The sequence below is a fragment of the Dromaius novaehollandiae genome, chromosome 2 (assembly GCF_036370855.1).
Source record: "Dromaius novaehollandiae isolate bDroNov1 chromosome 2, bDroNov1.hap1, whole genome shotgun sequence".
In the NCBI taxonomy this organism is placed as follows: domain Eukaryota; kingdom Metazoa; phylum Chordata; class Aves; order Casuariiformes; family Dromaiidae; genus Dromaius; species Dromaius novaehollandiae.
Window position 1 is genome coordinate 36,161,822 of NC_088099.1, and position 16,105 is coordinate 36,177,926.

Here is a 16,105-nt window from a genome sequence, read left to right on the forward strand (position 1 = left end):
TTACTTACTCTTTAATAAACATCTTGGATTGATTTACACTACTATGCCAAAAGCAGATGTGCCATCTTCCATTTAAAGACTCAACACGTAGCAGCACTCACGGTTTCATAGCTGCATGTATTATATAGGTGCATGTATTATATGGCAGAGTTCTACACTACATCTTAACAACAGCACAGATGCGAGGAAAGTCAGTGTATAAAACATGACTGATTACATGGTGTGCAAGATTTGTGGTGATTTTTGTAATCAAATTATTTTTCCCATTCTCCCCAGGATACAATAATAAATATCTTTTTTAGATTACCACAAGGTATAATTTATTTTCAGATGTTATGGGTATTTTGTGTACTTGTCATTGTACAGAATAGTTAGTTCAATTGTTAGTTCAAAGCCATTTTCTAACAGCAAGTTAATAATAAATTAGAAAAACGTTCTATGGAACTTTGTTTTGGAGGTTATCAAAGGTTGCTGTTAAACTCCGTTGATCACTGGCAGGGATTTTGGCACTAACATTGTGATTTATAAGATGTTTGCCAACCTGTCAGTGATGCAAAAGGTCCTAAAATGCTGCTGAAATTGCATTTTTACAAGATTTTTGCTCATAAATCATGTCGCAAATGTAAAATGGAGCATGGAAACCACAGACCTCTGCACTGCTTTGCAGAAGCAGCTCCCTGGGTGGGAGGGTCAGTAGCGCTTGATGGAAAGTGGAAGGAACATATGACAGCTCTGACAGGGCTGACATATCATACCACAGCCCCTGGCTACTCAGAAACGGTGGTTCTCAGGGCTTTAAGTGGCGTTAGTATGTGCTCCCTGCCTGAAACCTAGCCTCTAACAGAGGCTCAGACTGTTATCAGCTATCTGTAACAGGTGATCATTGGAGGAGTGAGACTTTGGATCCTGATTACCCCACCTAGAAATGACGCATCTTGAGCACTGTGGGCAATACACATGCCAACTCACCCTCCTGCCTCTTGTACTCAATCACTACTAACATACGTGCTGTTTAAGCTGAAGAGGAGCCTGTATATATTCCACCCCCAGTAACCCAACCTGAGATAACCTGAATCCAGCTCTAAACTGGTTGGGACTTTGGTGTCAAATCGTATCAAATCCTAGAAAATCATTCCATGTTGAGCATAAAATCTAACCCACCACTAGAAACAGTGGGACAGGTTCTTAGCTGACTTTGAATTGCTATAGCTGCACAGGTATAAGCTGCTTTACTCTTTTGGAGTGCCTGGCCCAACAACTTCGGTTTTAAAAATAAGTGAGGTAAGGGAAATTCCGCCTCTACGTAATACTGACATTGCCAGTAGAGTTACTCCAGAGATAAATTTGGCGCCAAAAGTAAAGTCTCACAAGAAAGAAATCTCTATAACGCATTGTTCCCTTTGTGGAACTCTGTCTACAGAATTTCATCTCTGGCCTGAAATTTATTTCACTGCCACAGGACATGAGACTGTTTGCAAACCAGGACATCTCTAGAGATCTGGTGATACTAAAGACATCCATAGTAAAGCATTTTTTCCTTAATATGTACTCTTTCCCTGGTTGTGCAGCTCTAACTTCACATCTACTCTATTTCTTTCTGTGTAGACTGGAGATCCATGAACAGTGTATGGTTCTAGAAACTTTAAATGAAGAGAGTATTTAAAAGTCACAGTATTCATATGGATAGGATGTCCCCACAGACAGGTATTTTTAACTAAAATGGTGTTCAGGCTAAGTAAAAAAAAAGGTTTTAAATAGCTCTTTCACCTTCTTCTAACACACTAAAATATCAAATAACATACGCAATTGCACAATGGATGGCACCTGTCTTGGTGCGATGGCTACCCATATCACCTGAAGCTGGAAATTACATTTCTTTGTAAATAGTTGCCTGTCTGTGTGTATTTGGTATAGTCAGTGGCTGCTATCCAGAAACCTGCTGATATATTAGGGTTGCGATTTGTCAGAGAAATTGGCAGAGAGTATCATAGTAGTAAAAACCCTGATGATAAGACAATTTTTAATGGTAGTGTGAAGAACAAATGTAGATGCTTTGAGGGGTGGGTTAAAAGCCAAATAAAGCCCAAGTTAAGTCACTGCAGGTTCCAGCTTAATGAGCTGGAACTGGGTGGCTGGTGAGCATAAACTGAAAGGACAGAGGGCATATGCAGGTGTGTTATGGTAGAAGAGCTGGGGTAAATGTGAGATAGAGGTTTAAGGTAAGGATATAGTGGGTATTACTTTTATATGCTTTAGTTTTTGTAACAGGGAAAATACATTAGAACTGAAAGTAAGCTTTGTTGATATCGCAAGCATGTGGGGCTGGGCCTGTGACTCCCCTCAATATTTTCCAGCCAAGACTTACATTCTTTAACTGGGTGTTTGGTAAGAGGAATGTGGAAAATACCAGTTTTGCAAGCCTGTTATGTTTACTAGTGTTTACTAGGTCTTTTTTCCTTTTTTATACTGACTTTTAGATAAAATGCATTGCACTTGTAAGAACTAATCTTTAAGTTATCATTCAGTTAGACAGCATGGATGTGAAAGCTAACTTTCATGAGGAAAGGCCTGGACTTCTTTCCATCCAAGTGCACTTGAGGATGGGGTTGTTAGTAAATGAAATAAGAAACATTATGTAGTAACACAGATCTTGGAAATGTTTGTTCAAGAATCCAAAATGAATGCTGTGCTTTTCTTTAAATTTGTTTGGGCTCATCAGTGTTCATGTAGAGCGGATAGCCTTTGAATATAAAGTATTATTAAAAAATGAAGTCAGTCCATATGCCTAAGATCTGCTAGATATGCATATCTTTTGGCTGAATCTAGCCTATGTGCTGCCAAATATGAATGGGAGCTGTGTGTGGCTGGCATGTTTAAGAGAAGAATTAAATTCAAACAGAACGAAAGGAAAGAACATATAATATTTTCAAATGGGTTATGTGGAAAACTCTCTTCATCATACTGATAGTCAGGCATGGGCTGAGGCTGCTCAGAGAAGTTGTACAGTCTCCGTTCCTTGGAGGTTTTCAAGAACCAAGTGGATAAAGTCTGGAGCAACCTGGTCTGCTTTTGTAGCTGACCCTGCTTGAGCAGGAGGTTGGACTGGAGACCTCCTAGGGTCCGTTCCTGCCTGGGCTATCATACCCTATGTGCTGAACTCAGCAGGTGGCACGGGGACTAAATAAAGACAACTGTTGAAGGTGCTTCCTTTCTTGCCTTTTTTTTTTTTTTTTAACTGAAGCACATGAAAACTCTTATCTCTCTAGCAGGATAGAACTGACTTCTGAGCAGCTGAATTAAGTACATGACTTTAATTTGTTAATGTGCTCTTAAAATTTGGCATCTACTTACATTTCTGGTAAAAGGTTAATGTTCAGACATGTGGCTGGAACTTAGAGGGTGGTTTATAATAAATTCTTCAGCAAGATTAGACCCAATTGCATGTTGTGAGAAGCCAGTGTTCTTTAATAATTCATTTATAAGCTTGCTTTATTGTATTTTCCAGACAGAATGTATATTGAACTTTTTTGATATTCTTGGTGAAAGGGTGACTTCCGGTTTGTTTTGGATCAGTTATTTTCTACTGTCTTAAAACAGGACCTGACAACCTCACTTCAGGAAATCTGCTAAGGGACATGAGACCTCTTTGTTTACTGCTTCACGAAAATATCTTCGCATGGTGAGCCATTGAAAAGGATACAAGGGTGGAAGGAAGAAGAAGAAGCAAGACAGCTAGGATGTGTATTAGTTTACCACATCCCTATGCAAGTCTACAAGTCCAGAGGAACCTCCTTGTTGGAAAGGAACAGTGTCCTTTCCAAACATAGCTTTTGAGGGAAGAGAGACACGCAGCTAGAAGGGACACATTGCTATGAGAAAAGCCGCTTCATGCTGTGGCTATAGGTGGCAGGAGTTTTCTGCATGATTTTCTGAGCTTGCTTCTATACATAACAGCATCTGTTAGGAAGCAATGAAGATTTCGGAAACTAATTCATAAAAAAAAATACAATTGTCAAAACAATAGGTTCTGTCTCTAAAACTTGGGACTTCTTAGCAGCTTAGGAAGAGGGGCAGATGTGGCAAAGGTAAAGGCTGTGATTTCAGATTGCAAGGTCATTGGGGCAAGGATTTCTGACTGTCAAATGATGGGAAGACTAGCATCACGCACCGGAGTCTGAATATGCTTTGAGCTACACAAGAATACAAACCAAGGTAGGTGACTGAGGTGCCAGTTCATCTCTGTGTTTGTGACTGAAGTGAAGGTTCATTTGGTTTCTCTTCTCCTAATTGCTGCATATGACGCAATGCAATCCAGACAGTTTTCACTGACTGCTTTCCTCTTCATGTTATGTCTTGTGGGTTTGGGCAGTTTGTTTGTTTGCTTTCTTCTCTCCTCTGTTTAGGAAAATGGTTCTCTATGCACAAATGGGAGACTTGGTTTGTGAAGGCAGTAAGCCCCTGTAGCCTGAGAAGCCAGGTGGCTTATTAATGCTCCCAGAAATTGAAACAAGTGATAGTGCTGTTAAATGGGGAGAAAAGGAAAGTTCAGGAGATAAGCTCGTGGTTAGTAATTTGAACATAGCCTTTTTTCAGTGTTCTCTTAACTACTCATAACAAATCATGTGCTGGCATCTATACAACAGAGTGTGAAAATGCCAAGCACATAATTTCAGCAGGAAGAGTACTGCTTGTAAAGGTGCATATCTGGAGCAGGCATCCCTTTTTTTAAGAGCCTGGTGATTACAGAGTTATATCATGGTATGCTCACTAGCGGGTACTAGGTGCTTGGGCTGTTCTTCAGCTAGTGCTAATGTTTCTGTCAGCTGAAAACTCAAAGGGATAAGCTTTTGTGAATTTTAGTACTTTACACAGTGATTAGAGATTCTGTACCAAAGAAGGGAGCAAATTTTTCAGCAGAAGCTTAGAAAATGGCGCTGTAGGCCTTTCAGGATTTCTGCTGTGTCATGTGTGGGTTGTGTGTTTGGGGTTAAGCCATCACAGCAGGGCCAAAAATCATTGCTAGGATCATCTTGGGAGATTTCCGATTGGGGTCAGGGATGGTGAGAATTCAACACTACCTTATCTGAACCCTATCCCACAGCCCGTGGTTTGGACAGAGTCAAGATCAGCATTTGACTTTGAACCAGGTCTCTTGGATCATCTCCATTTGTTAAAATGCTGTATCATTTCTATCTCACAGTAAACCTGTGTTTCTACACAGCTGTCTGGATCATAGTAATTCTGATCCATAGCTCTGAACCATATAAGAAGCTGTACATCAAGAGCTGGAGAAGTGGCCTGTAATTTTAAGAGGAATTCTCTAAGCCAGAAAGTAAAGTGAGTGTGCATGTTCTGGAGGTGGTGTTTGACCTCTGGAAACCATCACTCAGCAGGTATATGAGCAAAAATAACAAGTCTTTATAGTGGGTTTAATAAAGTGCATGTTGTAGCACCTTTCATCTTCAAAGAAAGAAACAAATTTATTGTTGGTATAATCCCACTGGGACCAGTGAAGTTAAGGGGGGGGGCACACTTACCCCTTTACTAATCAGGGTCACGATTTCACAGGACTATTATTTTGTACCTTGTCAGTAACTACTACAAAATCTGGGAGGCTATAAATACAAATTTAGCAGCAAAAGGCAAACTGAATCTTGTGACTGCAGGCTTAATGGCCATCATTAAGTATAATATATATGCATAGCTGCAGTACACTTCTTTTGCCAAGTTTCTGGAAAGATCAGTTAAGTAACTGACTACAGGAGTGTAAAATTTATACTTCATCTCACTAATGACTATTTTCATTCCTACTGCATGCAGTGTGAAGGTCTGTAGATCGTATTACGCACAAGACTGTGCCACGCTTTCTCTCTTGCTCTGTTGCACAGCATCACTTTCGGTGCATTCCTTGACAATATGGAAACTGTCAAACTTCAGGCTACAGAGGTGAAACACTGGACGTCATGCAGGCGCCCAAAAAGAAGTAATGCATTTATGGCTGTTATTAAAGCCAAGGTCTTTGGAAACATGGATACAAGCAGGCTGGCTTGTATGGTTCAGCAGGGTACAGAGAGCATTTCTTCCGTGTTGCCTCAGTTGGTTTATGGTGTGGAAAGGGCATGGGGCCAATAAGCGAGCCTTGCTCTCTGTTTGTTTTCCCCATAGCCCTACATAGTGGGAGTGCAAGCTAATGCGTTTTGCTTGGCTCTGCAAAGGAGTTCAAGGATCCCCTCTTCCTCTCTTTATCTGAACAAGCTTTGGCAAAAATCTGTTTGCCTGTGTTTTGCTTTCTTCGTGGGGGCTTTACACAGGACTGCATTCAGATAGTGAGGGACTGGCAAACTAGAGTGTCCTGGAGTTTTTCAGATGTGACCAATATCTGTGTTACACCCCTGATGTAACCCCAGCAGAGTAAAGGAAACCAGAGAAGAATAAATTTATATGCTTCAATACAATTTGTAGAACTAAAACCATTCAAAGTAGATGTGAAACTGTCTCCTTAGTACCAGTATTTCAATAGCTTGTGGATGAGACTCTTTAAGAAAAGGATTGGTCACATTTCATGACTTGCATGAATTCTTGATGGAATGGCTATTGTCCATGTAAATATAGTTGGTTAGTGTGAGACTTGCAAATATTTTGAGGAATTCTATCTTAGTTACAAAATGATGCAGTAAAAACAGATTCCAGCCTCATCTCTTCAGTTACCTTCCTAGAGTTAAATTTACAAAAGCATAGGTGGACATTTTCCAGCATAAAAAAATGGGATACCTATCAGCTTGCATATATTTCTTAAATGCTTAAATTTGAGAATTTAGCCTATTCTGTAGATATAATGCTTTTCTATATATTGTAATTTGCCTCTGCACTTGGTTATGAAGCAATCATGTATTCTATATATTCTATATGCATGTAGGAAGATAGAGGGAATTAGCAAACTGCTTGGAAATGGCCTTAGAAAAGTGTAGCTAATAGTGGCAATGCCCTGGAAATTGCAGAAAGGGAGATACGAGATGTGGATTCTTGCCTAGTATAGCCATTGCCAGCAGATCATTTACGTTTGTCTCTTTCCCATATTTCTGCTTGTTTAGATTACTACCTTTTCTAGACAGGAGCTATGTTATGTCAACTGCTCATATAGTCCCTATAGGCCCCGTATAGGCCTAATCTTAATGGTAGTCATGTAAACCCTGGGGTTGCTGTGGACAGCAAATGGATGCTAACTCTCACATTCAGGGGTAGCTGGTCTCTGATCTTAGTTTGGATCAAGATACTGCACCTTAAGTCTCCAGTTACACTAATGTAGTATCAGAACTATAACTGGCTGTAATGAGGCTGTTTTACAAAGCTGTGGAAGAAAGTATCCTAATAGCTAGATGTAGCTGGAACTGGCTGCTGTAAACACCTGTAGCTCTGAAAGGCAGATCCCTCGTAAGAGAAAGATCTGCTGGTGGAGTGGGATTGCAGCCAGAACATCCTTTCTACAGAGAGGCTCAGAATGGCTAGGGCACCTCAACACAGGTATTCTAAAGGATTTGGCTTTACTTGTCCTTACTTTCTGGGTTCTCCCAAATGTGGGCTAACTGGAGCTTTTCAGTGCTGCAGAAAGAGCTCATGATATGCTGTTACCACAGCTCAGCATGCCTGTTAACATCTAGAACAAAAAATGACTTGTTCGCCTGCAGTATTTCATGACTTCCTTGCTGTTTGTCGTACTGCTTTTTAGCTTTTGTGTGGATGGAAGTGGTGTTCACAAAGAGGCTGTCTTTCAGACTTGTTAACAAGTCTGTTACCAAGCACAAATCTGTTACCTCTTACAACATCATGGGATATGCTCTTTAAAGAGGATCCCTCTAACAGCACAGTTCTAGAAAATATGAGGTTAAAGTAAATCATTTATATGGAATTTCTAATAAAAAAATCTGGGTCTTCTCTGTACTGTGACAGGTATTATTCCTGGAAATGTTCGGGAGGTTGTGCAGTTTGCTCTTCTCTCCTTCTGTAGACAGCAATCAGTCCCTCACACGATCCTCTGATTCTGCTGAGCTCAAAGCAAATCCGCAGATGCCCCAGCTATCTCGACTCCCTGGCCGCTCTGCACTTTTGGTGTGGTGTGAAGAAATGGGAGAACTGTGATATGTGAGGATCTTGCCATTGTCTCCCGATGCTGAATATTTGGCATGAAAAAATGTCTGACATAATTAAGATGCCAGCCTTTAACCAGAAGAAACATGATGAATGCTGATAGTAAATAATGCTGGATTTTTTTATTTTATTTTTTTTTGATTCTTGGGCCACCCTCTAGTCAACGAGACATCTATTCACAGCCAGAGGATTTGAGGCATCTGTGATTTATCCTTTGTGTTGGACCTGTGGTAGTGGAAATATGAGATGCATGTGCTATTACTCAATCATTGCTTAGTGCCAAGGGAGGATGGAGGTACAAGAATGAGCCAGAAACAGAGAAGTAAGCAGCAGTAAACTTTATTTGCCTGGGCCTGTTACCTCAGTTGACACAATGGCAGTGGCCTGTTTTCTTGTGTTCAGTGCAATGGGTGCCTTAGTGGCTGCAGCAGTGAGGGAGGAGGGTGGCCCAAAAGAGATGGCATTTCCAAAACCTGGATAGGGCTGTGCTACTGACAGACCTGGACCTCCCCAAAGGCTAATATATAGGTAAGCTGGCAGTAAGCTGGCAGTTTGGGGGGTGCTTCTGTCTAGCCCTTGTGTTATGCTGCGGGGTTTCTATTATGGCTACAGTGCATGGGTTATGGGCGTTTCACTTATGTCTGTGTCTCCAGACAGCTGTTCAACACATCAGTACTGAGAGAACGCCATGGTCAAAGTGCTTCTTTTAACACTAGTCTAACAACTTTTCATATCTCTTTGCCCAGACACGTGTTGGAAAAAATGTCATAGTAATGTATGAACAGGTGTACATACCTTACAGGCTGCTAACATATGAACTTCATGTAGTCCATTTAGCCAAGCATATTCTGAAGTTTTCTTGCTTGACAAAGCAGCACTCCATGCTGCATCCTTCTTTAGCTTGCCTTTTAACCTCTTCTCCTTATTTTAATTACCTTAAGCATAATTTTTAGGTAGGTACAATTTTATTATGCTGAGTCCAGTAGCTATCTGACACTATCTTACCTGGATAAAGTGCTGATAGTTGATAACCATTTGGCTTGCAAGGCTTCTTTTCAAACTTTTACTGGGACTTGTCATAATTAAATGATAACTTACTGATGGATCAAATTTGCTGTATTTAACTGTAAAGCACCAAGGCTACTTACATCCCTTTGTAGGGACTGCCACTGTCTCTTTGGAGAGAAAAGCAAAGGCTGAGACAGGCATGACTAAACTGTATCCAACCTTCAAACCTAATTAGAAACCCAGGATCATTCAAGCAAATGCTTTTTGAAATGGTACTTATTACAAACAGTGCAACTTTGTAAGGTCATTGATTAAAAACAGACAACCAAACAATTCTGAAGCTTTCTCATATCCAGCAATGAACAATTAGCTAGGGGAGCATGCATTTCATGCTATAAGTTCTGTTCACCCAGAGATGTATTGAAGGGCCTTCATTAAAGGACTTGAGTCAGCATTGGATGGCAAATTAAGCCAAATTTAAAATTTTAAGAGTAAAGGAAAATTTCTACTGTGAGAGGATTTTCTCCTTTCAGGGGATTCCTCACTAGAAATGCTTGTTTCTTGTTTTTCATTTTTTTCCCTTCTTTTGTGTGTGTGTGGTATTTTGGGGTGTGGGGTTTTTTTGTTTTTGTTTTTGTTTAGTAAGTAAAGCTCCCTGAAAACAATCACGCTGTTACTGCATTTGTTCTTCACTCGTGTTAATTAAGGATTCAATCCAAATATCACCTAGATTAATCTCTTGAAGTCTTTCCATTGGTTTAAGTGGAAGTGAGATCAGGCTTTTAAGGTTCCAGCCAAATATTGTTCTGTGCATCACTGCTGGCTTGTCTGCCTCCTGTGCCAGGCAAATACACCTTTATTCCTTCTGTTTGTGCCAAGCTCGTCTCAGTCTTACAGTGTTACTTCTCTTTGTGGACTGTAAGTCTGTGTTGTCCTGGCATTCTGCTGGAACCAGGAGACTATCACCAAGTGAAAAATTAAACCATATATATATATAATTTTCTTTTTTTGACTGCTCTGAAGATGAATTTATTTTGACAAGCGCACACGTACATGTTCCGGCCTTACTGCTGTTGTGTAGGTCCTTTGTCAGAAATTAATATGGGACGGTATCCCTGTGTACTCTGCTCTGTGACAATGGAGTATTTGTTTCCCATTCTGCACTGCCCCATGGGGCTTTCGTGTAAATAACAATAAATATAATAATTTACAATCCACATTGACACAATACAGAATTTAAGATGCATTAAGACAACCTAAGGGCTATGAGAGTCAGTTAGTCTCTGAGGTGTGCTCTGCTGTTACATGATCTCCTGGTCTCCCCAAACATCTGTGCTGCTGTTGCTGGGGAAAGTAAGTCCGTTTGTGCCATGCCTGGGTGCCTGCCTACCGTGGCCTGCTGTGTTATTGCCCATCTTGCAAGATGAATGACCCCCTACCTGATTATCTTGTGCCTTTTCTGGAAAGTGAAGAAAATGTCTAAGTACCTCCACATGCCAAGTTCACTTGCAGTGATGATTTTGTGTGATCACTGTCGTGTTTCTTGTGAAATGACAGCTGCTTGTGCCTGTGGTCTCTTGTCAGGGATACGTACAGAATCATTCCCAGGAACAGAGAGATCTTTGGGTTCCTAGAGAGACTGGGAGCTTCATTTTTCCTGTTTATATCTCTAAATTCCCAATGACTCTAACATGAGTTCATAACAGTGCAAATGTTCTTGTTTTCAACCTTCTAGCAGACCAAGTGTCATTAAGCAAGGATCCATTCTTCAGGAGTGTCTCTGTAAGAGTATTAAATATGGATCACAGTCTGATGCTATAGCTCTTACAGCAGGCATTTTATTTTGACACTGTTTTCTATCAACTTCTTAATTGGAGCTAATGGGAATTAATTCTTAAATTTCTAATTCGTATTTTATTGCAAGTGACTTAAACTCACACTTGCTAAGCTCTAGCCTACTGTCAGACATGGTCTCAGTTGTGCCAGTTCTAAAGAAAATGCTTTTTACACTCTGCTGTAGTGTGGTGATTTTTGTTAATGTTTTGCATGAAGGTGTAGGACATGTGTATAACAATTTCTCTTCTAATATAAATAAACCTTTACCCATGTTGCTCTTCAAGGAAAGATAGGTTCCTTTGCCTTAGCTGGTCTCTGCTTTTTTGCAAGAGATGTCAATAGGTTTCTTCTGCATCTCTAAGTCCAAAAGAGGTCTGCTTCATTCATCTCCAGGCTCTAACTGATTAAGTCTGAAGATAATAAGAGACTTGGTACAGCATATCAACCAGTTCTTAAAGGTACAATCTTCTACAGTCTTCTACGCTCACTTGCTAGTGACTCATCTAGGTTTAGGGAAATTCAAACTTTATTTGTAACATTTTTAGATGAACTCTTTTGTCCATTTTTCAGCCACGTTGAAAATGTATGCCTTTCTGGGCATAGAGTTCCCAGCCCTGTTTCTCCTGCAGGTACTTTTTGCAAGCTTCAGGCAGAGAGATAGCTGATGAAAGATCAAATCTGGCTCCTTCACGCTCCTGTGTGTCATGCTGGGGAACTTGCTGGCTTCATGCACAGTTTCCTGGTTCAAGCTGGGAGATCTGAAGTCCCACAGCCAAGTATGGAGTGAGGGAGGATTAGTAAGAGTGGCCGTAGTTCAGGTTAAAGCCTTAATTATGTGATGTTCTCTGTATGTTCAGGGAAGAATAAATATTCTGTCCCAAACTCTGCATTAAAATTTAATTAGAGCACTCACCTCATACCGTCCCTTGGAGCTACAGATCGCATCCCACGGAGTTACAGATTGCATCCTTGGGACCTTGTTTGTTTTCTTCCATTCTTGTGTGGAAGATGCCATCCTTCTAGTCCACTCAAGTTGTTGTCCCAGCAGCTACTGTCTCTTCTCAGATGGGTAGTCCTACTGGAAGATGGTAGCTTTCTCTGGCAAAAGGTGCTCTACTTTGAATTCAAACAATTCTAATGGCTACTATATTGTCTGTTTCCTAAACACATTCATGAAGAATCTCTTTTACTTAATCAAAGCCCCAAACTTAGCAGCAAGACAATCTTGGGATCTTGGGATCATGCCAGACTTTTTCTGCATGTCTTCTGCTTAACCAATTTTACATATTGACATCAAGTCTTAAGCAGTGTGTTTTGTATGCGTGGGGTTTTTTTTTTGATTTTTGGCAAAAGTCTTCCTTACGCTTCAGTGCATTGGGGAATGTGGTGGTAACGCCCCATCTTGTTTTTAGGTGGTTGTCTTAAATAGATGATCCTGACCTATGAGGCACAGTCTGTGAAAACTACCCCACAGTGATGCTTTAGACCTTAGGGAAAAGGCAGCATAGGAAAATGTTTTTCCTGTCTGGAAGTTTCCCTATTACATCATACGGTTTACAGATTGTCTGGAAGAGACAAGGTTGTTGAAGTGCTGGAATTTAACCTGCTTGATTCTGTGTATATGAGACATCATCATCATTAGCTGCATCTAATCTTTGCTGCTGGTCTAAATGGCCCAGTGCTGCATCCCCCTACAAAAGCCTGCTTTTGCTCAAACATGGTGTGCCAAGATCTTTCTCATTTCAAGGGCGATTTTGCATGAGTTGAGAATGCTTAGCTCAGCCTGCTTGGCTTTATGCCAATATTATAAAAATCAGTCAGAGTTCAGAACCCCTTAATAACGCTGTGAGGCCCTGAGACCTGCTTCTAGCCTTTTATTTACAATCACTGTAGCTGAAGAGGCTAGATTTGGCTTCCACTACAGAACCGATATGCTTTTTCTCCACTTTAATGTAGCCACTGTCTCACTTATGAAATCTGATTCCTCTGAAAATACAATCATGTCCACTTTTGGTTCTTAATTTTACTAATCATTTCTTTCTAGATGAGCTGATGCTACTTGGAGACAGTACACTGGATCTTTACCATGTCTATGGAGTTGCTTATGTTTAAAACACTTTAGCTGTGTAAACCCACTAGATTGCACAGCTATCAGAAGGCACAATATGTAATGCCAGGATCTGTACAGCTGTAGTAAGAAATATAATTTGATGTGATACTTGAGAAGAACTACAAGCTATGAGGAACTAGCTTTATTTTCACATTTCAAATGGTGTTTATAGGGGCTGTAATTAAAAAAAATGCTTTGAGAATCAATGTGTGACATGGAAATGACGAAAAAGAAATGGAACCTTACTGTGCTACACTAACAGAGCTGCTTGGCAATTGCATTTCATATGGAAAGTCATATTGCAGACTGCCTGATCTACCATATACATCAAGAATGGGAAAATAACACCCTTCTTTTGCATAGTGATACAGCACACTGTTAGTAAGAGATCCAGCTGGGCCCGTACAGCGTGGCTTGCCTGCTGCTTTAGTCTTTGTTTAAACTGACTGCCTGTGCTTGTTGTTAACATTCAGAGCAACTATTTACTGAACTCTTAAAAGATATTTGATATCTCTATTTTTGACAGCTAAGAGATACTTAGCATATCTGCTGACGCTTTTTATCTGTGCTTTTATTAATATGTATTTATCTTTTTGTTCCATTTAAGACTGGATTGCTTCATCCAAATCCATCAGAAATAGATGGTGTTATTGTAAGCACAATCATCTAGGACATGAGAAAATCGAGCCTTACGTCCTTGTATAAATTGGAGCTTTCTTATACAATTGTTAAGTAGCCTGCTTTGCTTCCATCAGATTTTTGATTATTTTGACAGCTGAAATAGTTTGAGATTGTATTTTTCTGAATAATATATCTCCGATTATTTTAAAAGAGTGTTTTCTGCACATAAATGAAATGCTATCACAGCAGCTGTAGTTCTCCTTAAAATGCTAGCTACATAGCAACATGTTCAATGTTTAATTAGCCTTGCCATGCTATTAACATCTCTTTAATATTCACTCAGAAATCCTTGGCTGTTAAAACGCAGAAAAGCTAATGTATACATGTAGCTTGTTTATACTAATTTATGCATATAAATAAGAAAAGTACGAATGAAAAGTATAGGCTTAATGCCCGGGTTATCTTTTTTGACAGCTAGCTTTACTAGACTGTGGAATAAAGCCCCATTGCCCGCAGCTTTGAACAGCAGAAAATGCACTGTGGTGCACAGAGGGCAGAAAGCTGGGTTTGCCGAGCTGTGGACTGGGTGATCTGGTATCAGCTGCCTGCTGCTGTCATGGCATCCCTGCTCGCAGCAGTCCTCAGCCACTTGGCTTATGAAAGTGTCATGACTTGCTGCCTCCAGGTAACAGGGTGATTTATGCTCTGCCTCGACAGTCTCTGCCTTCTGAGTTCAGGGTTCAGAAGAGCATCTGACAAGGGACCTCTTCAAGCAGTCATGGGGTAAGGAGTGGCAAACTCTTTGGTGTCTGTGAAAGTGAGCAAGAGTGGAAGCGGTGACTGTGTGAAGTTTTCCTGCTATCCCAGGTGTGCTACAGGGCACAGCGTGCTACTCAGCATGGTGGCACCCAGGGTTACGGTGCATGCATTGTTTTGGGTGTACTTGTGCCCTCCAAAGGAGGTGCCCTTCTGACAAAATCCACGCCTTGAAGTATCTTTCTGGCCAGGGTGACTCGGAGTTTTCCTTCGTTATAGGACAAAACACTTGCAAGATCTGACCCCTAATTGATACCAAAGGTGGTGGTTCTGAATCGGATATAGATCTACTAACTTCCTGCTCTGATTTTCAGTGGAGGCTTGTTTGATATCTGTGAGCTATTTTCAAGTGGATCATGGAAGGCAACTAGAAAAAGCAAAAGTATTGCCTGATGGTTTAAGCTTACTATATAAGGGTCTGTACCTGCCCTGGATATTTTTTTTTTAACTGACTCCTAAAACAAAAAAAACAACAACTCCCAACGAACCAGACCACCTACCCTACACAAGCCCTTGAACTGCTGCCACAGTCAGCCTGAGAATGTCATAGAGCAGATATTTTCTGGCTCCTTTGAGGATTCATAATGCTGCATTGCTCACTTATAGGCCCTGCTGTCTGGAGACAGTCTAGGTCGTTGTAGATTTGGTGGCATTCCAGTCTAGAGACGTATGAACATGTCTACCCCAGTAAATCTCATGAGCCAGCATTCTGGGAGCAAGTGGCATCGCCCAGTTTCCATCTAAATGGCTAAACACCCTCCACCCCAGGCAGGGTACGTCTGGCCACCTTGTCTATAAGGACCATTCACTGGTTTGTGTTTTCTGAGCATACTTTGAGTGATAGTTGATAAAGACCAAAACCACGCCAGGCACCATCCTAACAACTAAATACTACAGGTAATCATGTGACATTGGTTAAGGCTTATGCCCTGGCCATGTCTTGTTTACTACTGCAAATTAAATTGCTATACAGACCTCTAGATGTTTCAAAGTCCATTTTCATGGCTTCTTCTGAATGTCCAGACAGAGTCTTCTAAAGAAACTTTTACTTTACCAAACACATGTTCAACTTCAGTTTGCCAAAGCTCTTGTAAGACCGTGAGAAGCTGTTGTCTGGGACATGTCTTTATCTCATTCACTTTCCTTGGATCTCCTTGGAGATCACAAGAAGGAGAGTAACGTGTGCTAATGGTGCATCAATAGCGTGAGTGGTATTCTGATATTATGAGTGGCAAAACTCTGGAGAAGCAACTGAGGAAAACACTTCCCCAAAGCCTGGTGTAGGGATTGGACTGTGGATAATACTGTAATGAGAAGCTTCGGAGTGGGAGAAGGAAAGGACTTTCCTTGAGATCCTCTAACTTGCCAGCATCCACAGGGCTCAGATTCATGTGAGGTTAGAAAAGGAAGGATTAGTGCTATTTTTAGGAATCATGTCTTACAGGCGAGAAAGATGATGAGAGATAGGCTCTCCTGGCTGCCACCAGCTAGTTCAAACCTTTCTAACCTTGCAGATGCTGTTGGGTCTCTCTTGCCATGGCTGCTTCTGACATACCTCTTGCTGCCTTC

General features: G+C 40.8%; 1 long non-coding RNA gene across 1 annotated transcript in view; it reads left to right on the forward strand.

Annotated features, from left to right (window-relative positions):
- Positions 1 to 3,466: 3,466 nt before the first annotated feature.
- Positions 3,467 to 16,105, forward strand: part of LOC112985305 (uncharacterized) — a 49,395-nt gene continuing 36,756 nt past the window's right edge. Inside the window, exon 1 of the long non-coding RNA XR_003259723.2 lies at positions 3,467 to 4,212. This is a non-coding gene — a long non-coding RNA (uncharacterized LOC112985305). The remainder of the gene's footprint in view (positions 4,213 to 16,105) is intronic.